Source organism: Oncorhynchus nerka, linkage group LG5 (assembly GCF_034236695.1).
Source record: "Oncorhynchus nerka isolate Pitt River linkage group LG5, Oner_Uvic_2.0, whole genome shotgun sequence".
Classification (NCBI taxonomy): domain Eukaryota; kingdom Metazoa; phylum Chordata; class Actinopteri; order Salmoniformes; family Salmonidae; genus Oncorhynchus; species Oncorhynchus nerka.
Window position 1 is genome coordinate 24,739,974 of NC_088400.1, and position 13,518 is coordinate 24,753,491.

The window sequence follows — 13,518 nt, forward strand, 5'->3', positions numbered from 1 at the left end:
TCATTAAAGTAGTTGGCAATACCAGTGGGTTTTGTGATGAATGAGCCATCTGATTCATTGAACGATGGAGATGTTTGCCTTTTTGCCCAAAATGTAATTTAAGGTGCTCCAAGGCTTTTTACTTTCATTCTTTATGTAATTTATCTTTGTTTCATAGTGTAGTTTCTTCTTCTTTTTATTCAGTTTAGTCACATGATTTCTCAACTTGCAGGATGTTTGCCAATCAGTTGGGCAGCCAGACTTATTTGCCATTCCTTTTGCCTCATCCCTCTCAACCATACAATTTTTCAATTCGTCATCAATCCACGAGGATTTAACCTGACAGATCTCAAGATCTGTCAGGTTGGATGGGGAATGTCACTGCACCTGAGTTCAATTTCGAGTCTCATAGCAAAGGGTCTGAATACTTATTTAAATAAGGTATGTCTGTTTTTAATTTTTTAGAATCTTACATTTTTTTTCTTATAACTGTTTTCGCTTTGTCATTATTTGGTATTATGTGTAGATTGATGAGGAAATGTATTTAATCCATTTTAAAACAAGGCGGTAACGTAACTAAATGTGAAAAACGGGAAAGGATCTGAATACATTCCGAATAAACTGTATATACAGAATAGGTTGCCATTTGGTACACATCCCATCTGTTGATGAAGCCACCTGAAATCAATGGCTGCATACCAATTGTCCATCCCTCTCCTCATGGATATCCAAGCATTGGATAGGTGTAAGCATTAGTTTCAGCTACTTTACATCATTGTTAAATCCCTGAGATGAGAAGAAATGTGCATGTCCACACTTTGGAAGAAGGACAATGGATATGCAGCCAATGTTGATAGTCACAAACCTTGGAGTCATTAGTAAAAAATAATATTCTATAAAAGGTCAAATGATTGACAGAAGTTGTTGCAATAGTAGGTAAGACAATGGATCCAGATCTGTACATGTTAATTGTGGACTTTAAAGTAACAGGCAGGTAGAGCGGGGCCAGGTGGGATAGGGCCAGGCACGTCCAGGTGTCAGGCCAGGGTGTCCTCAGTCGCGGTCCAAGAGCCTCAGGCCCTCCGGAAGGGGAGACAGAGAGATATTATAGATGACTGTTAGTGAGAACATGACTAACACCATAGTACACTACATACACTGGGGGTAGAGAATAATCAATAGTGTTGCTATGGACACTGGATAATCTGACTAACACAGATACACACCTTTTTGATATTGTTGAGTCAATTCAGGTAGCATTCAATGTCCTGCGTTTGTGTTAACCATGGCAGCCAGCATTGTCAATAAAGAGATGTGCAGAATGATAATAAGCCTCTGGATCCTTTCCCCTTAATGTCTTTAAGTGATATCCAATTGCGATCCAATTACGATCTTGTCTCATCACTGCAACTCCCCAATGGGCTCAGGAGAGGAGAAGATCGAGTCATGTGTCCTCGGAAACATGACCCGCCAAACCGTGCTTCTTAAGACCCGCCCGCTTAACTCTGAAGCCAGCTGCACCAATGTGTTGGAGGAAACACTGTTCAACTGACAACTGAAGTCAGCCTGCAGGCGCCCGGCCCGCCACAAGGAGTCGCTAGAGCACGATGAGACAAGTAAAGCCACCCGGCCAAAGCCTCCCCTAACCCGGACCAACTGCGCGCCACCCGGTCATGGCCGGGTTGTGACGCAGTCTGGGATCAAACCCAGGTCTGTAGTGACGCCTCAAGCACTGCGATGCAGTGCCTTAGACAGCTGTGCCGCTCGGGAGACCCCTTAATGTATTTTTCATGTCAGCCAGGCCCACCTTTTCAAAGACACACCATTTAATTAAATCTGTAGTTGAGTAAAATAAGAAGATTTGTTCTGGTCACAAAATAATCCAGAGAATTATGGCAAACAGCGCCACATTCAGGCAGAAAACAGAATGTTATATTCTCAGCCAGGACCATCTTTTCAAAGAAAACAAATTATCTCTATTTGAGCAAAATAAGTATTTTGTTGTGATCACAAGAAAATCCTAACAATTCAGGTAAAGAGTGCCACAGTCAGGCAGAAAATCTGAATGTTCTATCATAAAGTGAGAACCATTATTTTCCCTGGCTGATATGGCTGCTACTTAGAAATACTATAACAGTAAATTAACAGATGACATTCACCGCAATAAACCTGTCTCCAATATAATCACATAGTTTATTTACACAGACCCACCACGGACCTTTGACAAATAAATATCCGTGTGAAAAGGCGTCCCATGGTCTGTTTTGTCAACAAACTCAATGTATTCCAAGACTTGTGGTAACCTATGACCCCTATAATTTAGATAGCCTAGTAAACGATGCCCCTCTGGTATGTTCTATTGAGAACTGTCTGGGACTAGTTGTTTTTCTGTTTACTACTCAAATATATTTGACTTATTAAGTAAAATATGAAATTAACTGCAATAAACTGGTCTCAAATATATTAGCATAACTAGGCTACACAGATCCACGGCAGTCCCACTGTAAAATGAGAGGCTGTATTAAAACGTGTCCCAGTCCAACATGCCCAGCTCTGGGCTTCTTCCTTTCTTCTTTTTTCCCCCTTCTTCTTCTTCTTCTTCTTCTTATTTTCTATGATATCATGGCGGTCCGCAAACAATCGTTTAAGTGCATGCCGCCACCTACTGTGCTGAATGTACGATCAATCGTGATCTGCCCAATTCTTTACTACAATGAACATAAAAAAACTAATAACATTCCTACTAACTTGTACCACACCCTCCCCCTCACCTTCCCCAACCCCCCTACCCCATTAAACTGTATCTATATCACGCTGAAACACTCCACCCTTAGGATTGTTCAGCATGTCAATAACCTTTTCAACAGTAACATCTGTTACCCCCAATATCTCTTTTGCCGTCTCCGCAATAACCTTCAACCCGGGTCGTATTGATAACCTTGAGCACAAGATTTCTGAACAGGCCTCGAAACCATGCCAGGACCATCAGAAGCACCAGCCCCGACAGTAGGTCCACTTACTACAGGTACATCTATATAAGCACCATCAGTCCGCACGGTAGTTCTTACCAATCTGTTTTACGGCCTCTGTACATGATCAATTATGACTGATCCTATATCTCTGAGCCTCTCTAACCTCTCTCTGTACCCGAAATTCACCAAATGCAGCACTGTGTTCTCCCCCACAATTACAGCACGTAACCTTCACATTGCTCCCACAACCACCGTAATCATGTGTCCCTCCACACTTTTCTTTCCTTTATACTGAGCAGCTACATGTCCCATTCTTTGCCATTTAAAACACTGCAGTGCATATGGGACACATTCTCTAACATTGAAATGAAGGAATCCGTTCTATTCTTTTTCCGGCAAGACTTTCTCAAACCTCTCCATCACTGATAAGCTTTCACTTCTTTGATCCTCTTTCCTACTGATCAACCTTTTGGCCTCAATCACTCTGCCTCCCTTCACATTTTCTTTAATATCATCTATGGACATAGATATTTGGACCCCAGTGATGGCTCCCTTCAATCTAGCATAAGCACCAGGTACCTGCCTGGCTTTTAATCTTTTTCCCATTAAGTTTTTCCATTTTTAAAATCTTCCCTTGCTGAGCGTAGCTACCACACAATATTAACATTCTACCATTTCCAATGAGCCGAGCTAATTTCACTTCACCTACCTCTTTCTCTACGGCGGTAGTTAGTTGGATAGGTTGTAAGTGAGGCCCTGTGGTCTCCTCAAACACTTTCACCACTTTCCACTCCAACACATCATTACTCTTGCTTCTTACCTTGGCCCTCTTTATGCTTTCTTCACTCGGCACTTCACTGCTTTCTGTCTCATGATCTCTCTTCTTCCTACGTCTTTCCACCACTGACCATTCTGGTCCTTGACCCTCTTCCTCCCGCTCCGTACCATCAGAACTGACACCCATATTGTTCTCATTCCAGCACAGCTGTTGCTTCACCAACTTTTTCTCCATTTCGTCCATTTAGTCCGCACTATCCGCCTCCATTTTCGACCTCTTCCCACGGCCGCCTGCTCCTTCTGCACCCCACTGGGGCTTCACGACTTCTTCTTTACGTTTTTTGGGCGAATCGCAACCAAATGACAGTTGCATACACCACCTGCTGCACTGGAGTGTGAGGCCTGTCACAACCTATCTATACCTCTATATTCTCTTAACTAACCCAGAATTTCTAATTGAATAAAAGCATTCCCTACAAACCTCATTACTCCCATCACCGCACCCATCCACTCACCATTCCTGTTCAACCTCTCTGACCCTGTCAAACAACCTCTACCATTCTACATCATACATTTCACAAAATAATAATAAATGTTCAACCGTTTCCTCTACCAAACAGCCATTACACATTCCTGTACCATGTTTCCCTGTACATTTTAAAGAGGAATGAAATCCTCTATGCCCTAATCTCATCCTACACAACATAACCTCCTCCCTTCTGTTCCCATTATATGACATTATCTCCCATACAGATTTCCTAGTACTATAAAAATGTCTGGCCTTACTACTTTCATCCCATTGTCGCTGCCAGAAATCTAACCCAACTCCACCTGTATATCCACAATATTATTTTTCTCAGCTCTTTTTGATATTATATCTACTATATTATTTCCATTAACTCCTGTATGAGCCAGAATCCAACAGAACAACATTTTAGTTATTGTTGAATATTGAATATTAAAACATACAATTTACCTGTAGTGAAGCCGCTCAACATTTACATTACATTCAGTCAACTAACAGACTCCCATCCAGAGCGACCCACAGGAGCAATCAAGGTCAAGCGCCCCGCCCAAGGGTGTGTCGATAGATCTCCAACCTGAACCATCGACCTATCGGCCTCTGGCCCAAGCGCCTAACTGCCAGGCCAACAACCATCCAAGATCGCCCCCCCACACATACACACACACAAAAACTCTCCCAATGCAACAACAACCATCCAGGATCGCCCCCCCACACATACACACAAAAACTCTCCCAATGCAACAACAACCAACAAAAGGAACAAGAGAAAAACAAAGGAAAACAACAATGTAAAAACAAAAGACATCAAGGCCAACTGTATACGTTTGAGTGCATGTGTGGCACTATTTACATGCGTGTATGTGTGTGTGTGTCCATGTGGTTGTGCACGTGTGCGTTTGAATACAGGTGTGTGTATATGCATGTTTACACGTGAACAAACACCTGCACGGCACTAAATGTAAGAGTGTTGCCCCTCAGTGTCATTAATTTTTTTGTTTATTTTGACTTTTATCTTTCTGTCATTCTATCCTCTGTTCAGCAACTCCACTCCCACATGTCTCCAGTTCCACATCCCAACCCTCAGCTTCCCTCAGCCCATATCACCTATCTCTGCTGGCCACCCTCTTCGAATTTCTACACACCATATATCTACAACAGCACCTTGATACAGATAACTTGAAACCCCATGATAAAGACCATTCCTCTACTGCTACAAAAGCACCTTGAGACAGATAACTTGAAACCCCATGATAAAGACCACTCCTCCACTGCTACAAAAGCACCTTGAGACAGATAACTTGAAACCCCATGATAAAGACCACTCCTCCACTGCTACAAAAGCACCTTGAGACAGATAACTTGAAACCCCATGATAAAGACCACTCCTCCACTGCTACAAAAGCACCTTGAGACAGATAACTTGAAACCCCATGATAAAGACCACTCCTCCACTGCTACAAAAGCACCTTGAGACAGATAACTTGAAACCCCATGATAAAGACCACTCCTCCACTGCTACAAAAGCACCTTGAGACAGATAACTTGAAACCCCATGATAAAGACCATTCCTCTACTGCTACAAAAGCACCTTGAGACAGATAACTTGAAACCCCATGATAAAGACCATTCCTCTACTGCTACAAAAGCACCTTGAGACAGATAACTTGAAACCCCATGATAAAGACCACTCCTCCACTGCTACAAAAGCACCTTGAGACAGATAACTTGAAACCCCATGATAAAGACCACTCCTCTACTGCTACAAAAGCACCTTGAGACAGATAACTTGAAACCCCATGATAAAGACCATTCCTCTACTGCTACAAAAGCACCTTGAGACAGATAACTTGAAACCCCATGATAAAGACCACTCCTCCACTGCTACAAAAGCACCTTGAGACAGATAACTTGAAACCCCATGATAAAGACCACTCCTCCACTGCTACAAAAGCACCTTGAGACAGATAACTTGAAACCCCATGATAAAGACCATTCCTCTACTGCTACAATAGCACCTTGAGACAGATAACTTGAAACCCCATGATAAAGACCATTCCTCTACTGCTACAATAGCACCTTGAGACAGATAACTTGAAACCCCATGATAAAGACCATTCCTCTACTGCTACAACAGCACCTCGCATTTTCTCTATTTCATAAGGAATATCCCTTCCCCTTTTCCAAATGGCACCATCCTTCCTTTTCGGAATCCACTCTGGTATGGACTTAATAGACCCCTATGTTCCAGATAACACATCAATCTGCCTACAAACAACTGTTCCATTAGTTTACAGAGATTTACTGTAAGTGCAATAGGTCTTTAACTAGCAGGACTGGATGGATCTTTACCAGGCTTCACAAAAGGCAAAACCACAGCACGTTTCTATCCTGATGGTAGCACTCCTCTCCTCCATATTTTCTTAAATTAACTCAATCTTTCCCAGAACTTCTGTAGGCAGATGTTTAAACATAATGTAGCATAATCGATCTTCACCTGGAGCAGTGCAACCCCACCCCTCCAAGGCCCACGTTATTTCAAACATGGTTAATTAAGCATTCAGTGACTCTCCACAATCACACTTCTTACGGTATACACCTTCATGCATTCTTAGCTTTCTTCCTTACATCTTTTACATTCATCACTTAGATTGTCAACTTTATGCAGCTCTTCCTAGAGCACCTGCTTATTCTTTGTTTGAAACAGACGTAACATTTCCCTCAGCCAACACGGTATCTGTACTGTCATTCCTTTCCCCATCATTCTCTTTAACATTTCCCTCAGCCAACACGGTATCTGTACTGTCATTCCTCTCCCCATCATTCTCTTTAACATTTCCCTCAGCCAACACGGTATCTGTACTGTCATTCCTCTCCCCATCATTCTCTTTAACATTTCCCTCAGCCAACACGGTATCTGTACTGTCATTCCTCTCCCCATCATTCTCTTTAACATTTCCCTCAGCCAACACGGTATCTGTACTGTCATTCCTCTCCCCATCATTCTCTTTAACATTTCCCTCAGCCAACACGGTATCTGTACTGTCATTCCTCTCTCCATCATTCTCTTTAACATTTCCCTCAGCCAACACGGTATCTGTACTGTCATTCCTTTCCCCATCATTCTCTTTAACATTTCCCTCAGCCAACACGGTATCTGTACTGTCATTCCTTTCCCCATCATTCTCTTTAACATTTCCCTCAGCCAACACGGTATCTGTACTGTCATTCCTCTCCCCATCATTCTCTTTAACATTTCCCTCAGCCAACACGGTATCTGTACTGTCATTCCTTTCCCCATCATTCTCTTTAACATTTTCCACACATCCCCCAGTTGTTTCCCTTCCCAGAAGAACAGAATTCCCACCTTGCACCTTTCTTTGCATTCTTAATGGCTTTCCTAGCCAACGCTCTCTTTCTCTGAAAGACTATCATGCTATCAAATGTAAAATGATTCTTCAAAGTTTTAAAAGCATGATCACAATTGATGGCCTTAGTACATGCTTCAGTCCACCAAGGAACTATCTTTAGTCTACCATTCCCCCCTCTTATTGGAATAGCCAATAAGGCAGCATCCAATATGACTGAATTGACAGATGCAGCACAGTCTTCTACCGACCTTTCCATTGACAATTTATGACCCTATTTTTCACACAAAGTGTCAAAAAGTTCTGAGTTTGCTTTGTTAAAGCACCAATTTGAAACCAGTTCCCTTTTCTGAAACATACGTCAAGATCTATGTTGCACATTACCAGTGGCGACCAGTCATTCAGGGCAGATGGGGCAGTGAAAAGCTCTTACAATATTCAATCATTATATTTCTCAAAAACAGGTTATAGCTACATGTGCAGCACCAAGTCAGAACAGTAGGCGAAATTAAGAGGAGAAAATAGACAAAATTATTAGGCTGAGACATATGGGATACTAACAGCGTAAATTAATCGAAATGATGGATTGCCTCTTATCGGCTTGTCGTCCCCTTATGCCATAGTTTGTACATCTCAAATGTCAGTATAAACCAAATTTGTTTAAGCAAGTGAGCCATATCAGCTATGTTTTTTTTAAAGGCAGTAAATGAGGCTGAATGAACTGGTACGTGTTGGGACTCTGCTGTAGGGACAGCTTTATGTAGGCCCTAACAGTTTGTGGGCACCGTTTGTCACCGTTATAGTGCAATTAATGTATTGTTTAGTATTGAGTAGTGGCTTTGCTGGCATGCAGCCCACTTTTCTTTTCTTTTTGCCCCACCAAGATTTACATGCTAAAATCGCCACTGTAAGTTATGTTTTTTTTTAAAGGCAGTAAATGAGGCTGAATGAATTGATTCGCTGCCAGACAAGGCTCTGCTGATAGCCAGATGTAGCAGTGGTAAGATGTTGGGACTCTGCTGTTGGGGAAGCTTTATGTAGGTCATAAGAGTTTGTGGGCACCATTTGTCACCGTTATAGTGCAGTTTATGTATTGTTTAGTGTAGTGTAGTGGCTTTGCTGGCATGCAGCCCATATTCTTTTGTTTGTTTGCCCCACCAAGATTTACGTGCTAAAATCACATCTTCCTGATGTCACCAGTGCAGGTGCCAACAACGCCCCCAGACAGGCACTCCAGGTGAGGGAAAAGCTGACCACCTACTTCTCATCGCCAGCAGGTGAAGTCCCATGGCAGTATGCCGTGGAGTGAAACGGCTCTTTTAAGAGCCCCATAACACAAAGGTTATTTTAAGAACCATCCACCGTTGTCCATAAAATTGCATTTTCCCCCCAGATTACTTTATGTATCATTGTCTCTCTTCATTTGGAAGTTATATTTAAGTGAAATTTGTGAGTAAAGACCACACCTTAAACCCTTCCCTCTCCCACTAACGTCAGTATTATACACACCTGGCATGGTACACCAGGTGAGCGGGAGCACTAATTAAGGTTATACGACATACAGTTAGTATGATAACAAAGGGAAGGGTAACCTAGGTAACAGTTTACCTAGTACAGTTTACCACCATGTTCACTGGCCTGACAAATTACAGGTGGGAAAAAAACGAATTAGGAAGAGAACGTGTTTTTACTTTCATCTTGTCTTAGATCAGCAAAGGTGTAGGGAAGAAATAAGCAGATTAAGTCTAAATGAGATATTAATAAACAACTGAAACAACTGACTATGAAAACATTATAATTGAATAAGTATTCAAGTACAGGAAAGAACATGACAGGTATGTGTGCTGTAAAAATGTTTACAAAAATTAAACTATTGAAAGAGGTGTGTGTGTGTGCGTGTAAAAAAATATATTTAAAAAATGAATGTGTAGCCTGTAACCTGTAAGAGAACAGCAAGAGCATGTATTTTTGGCACAACTGCAGACCGATACAGGGACTACTCATAAAGCCTAGACGTAGTAGGGGAACTTCAGACATGGCCATAAAGAGAGAGAGGGCAGGGCACTGGAGATCTGAAGTACGAAGAGGTGTGTGTGTGTCTCTGTCTCTGAGAAAAAGGGAATAATATGTAGCCATAACACAGCTAAACAAACAAATGGCCCCTGGATGTCACGGACCAGTCGATGGAACAGAACTTCACAAAAAGTTTCAACACCCTGGTTTTCAAGTGGTTTTAAATGAAAGAAATATATTGACCTTTAGTCTTGTAAGAGACCAAGAGCATCTGTGAAAACTTCGTATGAGTTTCAATTCAGAAATCTATGTAACACTAATAACGAATGCTATCCTAAGACTTTATAAACAAATGAATTGACTGAATTTAAACAGAACTGATGTGTGTGAAAAGAAAGGTACAACGAGGGAGGTCAAAACAACAACCAGACAACTCCTCTTCCTGTGAGCTGGTCGGCCCCGGCAACTCCTCTCCTCTTCCTGTCTTTCCTGTGAGCTGGTTGGCTAAATTGACTCCATTTCTGAAAGGGAAGAGAAAAATAACACATACAAGCTTAACATAATATGACACCATAAAAGGTGAGATTTATGTTAACTAAATACTGCTTGTATAGTGTAGTTAGTGGCATAAATATAGGAACAGTGTGGTAAAGTTGGTAATACTTGCTGTTTACTCATGGAATTTGTATTTCAGATCAAAATATGAATATGACAGGCAGATATTTAGACGGCAAACTGTTTTAGGATATTTTCTAACCCAGAAACAACAGCTATACATTTGCCTCATATTAATACTTAATACCAATTAATCTACATGACTATACTGTAAAAATGACCTACTTTACTTCACTGTTGCACACTTATGACACTACCTGTGATGTGGAGAGAAAAAAACGTACCATTGAACTCGGCTTCGAAAAGCAGCTGATACATTTTAACCTTGACTGCTGCTTTTCTTTGCTGAGGCAGCCTCTTCAGTGTTGGCACCAGGCTCATGGCAAAGAGGGTCTCTTCATTCTCCTTCCTATGAGCATCAGGTTGGGCAGCATCCCTCTCAACGGCTTGGAGGAGCCTCTGCTGAAATGAGTTGAGTGGATCTGGGGACTGGTGTGACGTTGTTCCTCTTCGTTTCTCTCTCTGTTTCTCTCCACGGCCACATCCTGTTCAACGAGGTCCTCGGTGGTCACTTCCGTGAGGTTCATAATAATCTCAGGTGGTCCTAGATCCAGAGGTGCTTCCTCCATTTCATCATCTTCCATGGTCATACTCGTGGATGATGTTGTAGAAGGTCTCACTCCACCGGTGGAGGTGATGGTCGCATTTGAAGGTGACATTGAGGGTCTTGATGCACCGGTGGGGACAACACTTGTGGATGAAGTAGTAGTGGGTCTAGCTGTTAAATGGCCACTCGTTGTCCTAGGCACAATACATGGATCCAGAAAATAAAGAATGTGGCAGAAGTGCCAAGGCTGCTGACCTGAAGCTGCTGACCCAGACCTCTTCTTCTCTTTCTCTGCCCTTCTCTCTCTCTGATACCTGTCCCTGAGTCCTCTCCACTTCCTCCTTTCTCTTCTTCTACATAGTGTTGGATCCTGTGTTTTACATTATAGCCATTACCATATATATGATTGAATATTATCTGCTGTTGGCTTGTGTGGATGTATGTATGTGTTATGCAACATAGCTAACTTGAAACATTGTTAAAAGCTTCAGGGCCATGGGCCTTTGTCATGATGGAAAAATACAGAGTAGCATGGGGTGTTGCGAGAACAAGCGGTCTTTTGTTAGATAACAGGAGCCAGGTGCGAGATAACGGTATGGAGCATGAGCGCATGGATGTTCTTCACAGCAACAGTTACATCTATCAACAGAAGCGCCAAGAGGCGGGGACCCGCCTGAGCGCCTGCAATAGGCTGAGCAAGTTTAAACCACGCCCAGTCCCTACTGTGATAGGCCAACAGACGGGTTGGAACTGTCTATCACAGTATAAAGAATACTGTTTACATACATCTTGTCAGTTCTCTGTTCTGCCCTGCATGGTATTACAGTGAGCGATAGTTGCATTAGCCATTTATTACTGAGCAAATAAAAAATATATAGTATAAAATCGGTGATTCATTGTTAAATTTATCGTGATACCAGATTCGAATTTACGCAACTCTAACAATAGACATGAACATGATAAGCCAAACCATTACCTAGCATAACTATAGTTATTAGATAGCTATCATGGACATGTCACCTACTGTACACATAGACACACACACACACGGTTATCTGACCAAATTATCAGGGGTACAGTAGTATCTACTATTTCTATTACTATTTATCTAGCATACACACTCACACTCTTTCAAACATGATTATTTGGTAAAGTTATCAGGGGTAGTAACTAGCATAATTTATTTGACTATTTATTTTACACACCCACTTCATTGGCTAGGTTAGCAAGCTAGCTAACGCTAACTAGCCACATCTAGCACAAGCTCACTACTAAACTGACCTGGCAATTCTACTATCGTGGACCCTTGTCTCCAATCAGCATTTTTTTGTGTTTATGTCCCTGTAGCTGTCAGCAGTTGTGTCAAAAAGACACGGTTTTGAGGATACTGCGAAAATGATTCTCTCCTCCATGTGTCCAACCGCATGCGACCATTTGCAAAAGGTACCTGCATCAGTATAGTTGCCTAGCTGCGCAAAATGTTATGCAGCATTGCCTCGCAAAATGTTATGCAGCAGTGATGCAATTCGCAGCCGGTGTCTTCGAAGCGTTAGGCTGCTTTAGCTAACCGGATAACTGAGTAGTGATCCTAGCTGCACCCTATTCGTCAGGTTCCCCTCAATGTGTAACAGTACAGTTGTAGTGTCCACTCGACCGCCACTCTTTTTGCTTTTCATCCTTTTGGCTTCCATAACTTTTCCTCCTTTCAGGGAAGCCTTAACTTCTTCCGTGGTCATTTCCACAGGCATCCCAGCAATTACTCCTCTCAGTTTAGACGTAACATCATGAATGTGACATTTCACCCGACCCCAATATAGTGAGTATATATATTTTGTTTTACTATTTGCAATGATCAGAACCTTCCCATAACCCAGTGGTTTGGCATCCCTAATCACCCCAACCTTTTTCCTAATTGATTTTGTGAAATGCAACGGATGAAAGTACTTACTTGCTGGTTCTGGGAACACTACCATAACTTTATGACGTTCTACTCCAACGTCTTAGTCTAGAGTGGTCATTTACAGGTCTACTCTCAACACTACTCATTGTTTCCCCAGCAGTATTCATCCCTCCATCACTCTCATTTGTAAATGGCTGATCACTACTGGTTTTATCGTCATTATCATCATCAATTGCCCTTTAGAGATTCAGTATCTCTATTGCTTTGAATGCTACAAAGGAAAAAAACAAGGAAAAAAACATTTAATATATTGTTTAAATCAATAAATAAATAAAATAGAGTTGTAGTTGGGGGCAGGTAGGCTACTTGTTTCAAAAGTTAGAGAGGGCTGTGTTATTGTTCAGGAGAGGGACTGTAAGGGTTTTCTACAAGGACCCTGAGCATTCCCTTCAGTGGCAAACTATTGTTGGGAGAGGGGTCTATAAATGTGTCATAAATGTGAGGATTATTCCATTGACATTTTGTGTGTCTCAATCTTAAATGTCATGAGGTATTACTCAATTTAAATGAAGGGAAGCTACATTGTGAGAAACATGATTAATCATATCACCTTTGTAAATTCTTTTAAAGGGTTAATGACCTTAGGTTTGAGCATCTGTGGTCTCCATTTCAGAAAATCAAAAATGACCTAAACTGTATCATTGGTGTTACTACTCTGACAAGTGGCACAATATTATCATAATGGTAAAACCTATTTAAAGTCT

General features: G+C 41.7%; 1 long non-coding RNA gene across 1 annotated transcript; it reads right to left on the reverse strand.

Annotated features, from left to right (window-relative positions):
- Positions 1-9,287: 9,287 nt before the first annotated feature.
- On the reverse strand, positions 9,288-12,646 carry LOC115129899 (uncharacterized). Its single transcript, XR_003863694.2, has 2 exons — positions 10,532-12,646; positions 9,288-10,153 (listed from the first exon to the last, which is right to left on the reverse strand). It is a non-coding gene; the product is annotated as an uncharacterized LOC115129899 (long non-coding RNA).
- Between the last annotated feature and the right edge of the window lie 872 nt (positions 12,647-13,518).